Source organism: Kryptolebias marmoratus, linkage group LG1 (assembly GCF_001649575.2).
Source record: "Kryptolebias marmoratus isolate JLee-2015 linkage group LG1, ASM164957v2, whole genome shotgun sequence".
Classification (NCBI taxonomy): Eukaryota; Metazoa; Chordata; class Actinopteri; order Cyprinodontiformes; family Rivulidae; genus Kryptolebias; species Kryptolebias marmoratus.
In genome coordinates, this window is record NC_051430.1 from 22,625,559 (window position 1) to 22,626,617 (window position 1,059).

Below are 1,059 nucleotides of genomic sequence, written 5' to 3' on the forward strand. Positions count from 1 at the left end.
GAGGAAGGGGGGAGGGGGGAGGGGGGGGGTCGCGCACATCTGTCGGGCATCATGCTGAGGGTCAGTAAATAAAGTGGCCCGTGGCAACAAAGAGCGCGTGCACGCACTCGCACAGCGCTCAGCACCTCTGAGCTCGAGGCAGGTGGAGGACGGGCTGCCTGTGTGTGTGTGTGTGTGTGTGTGTGTGTGTGTGTGTCCAGAGGGAGACGGCACGCGCCCGTTTGAATGAGCGAACAAAAAGAAGCGGCGCGTGTCCGGCTGCAGCAGCAGCACGCACGCTGCTTCACGAGCTCTCGCTTCATTATCAGGGTCAGTGCAGAACCCCCCTCCCACACACAGACACACACACACACTGCCCCCACCGTCTCTCTCTGCCGGGACGGTCCTGTAGCTGTAAACAGCAGCAAGTTGAGTAACGGGATAGAAAGCGCGCGCGTCCGCGTGCACGAAGCCGCTTATTAAGGGCATAGGAAAACTATTTTAAACTCCAGTGATTTCCCCTCACGAGCTTGGAAAGTAAAAGACTGTTCCAGTGTTTATCGCGGCGGAGATCAGTTTCTGTTGAATCACTGCCGCAGTAACAGAAACATCCCATAATTGTCCTTGTGATTAATATGCATCTGAACAGCCCGTCTGTTTCGCAACGACATGCAACCCTCCGAAGGTGCACAGTCAACAACGTTCAGCAAATAAAGAAGTCAGAATAAAGACATGGATGGTTTGCACGTTTTGTAACCTAATTATCTGATCCTCGGCTCGTCCTGTGACTGACTGCGTGCTCATCCGAAACAGGACTTTAGGTTTCTGTACATTCAGGTGATGCTGGGTGTTGACAAAAGCGGAATCGGCGCGGGTGGGGTGGGGGGGATTTCTTACCCCCACGTGGGGCTGTCAGCAGCTCGACCAAAACTGTCCGGGGACTTTTGCTTTCCCCCTGCTCCTGCAGCTGAAGCCCAAGCTGCTGCTCCGCCAGCCAATGGTAGGAGGCAGGAGCGGAAGGACCGCCCCTCCCTGCCGAGAAACGACGCAAGCCGGCTATAAAACCACCTACAGCCTGTT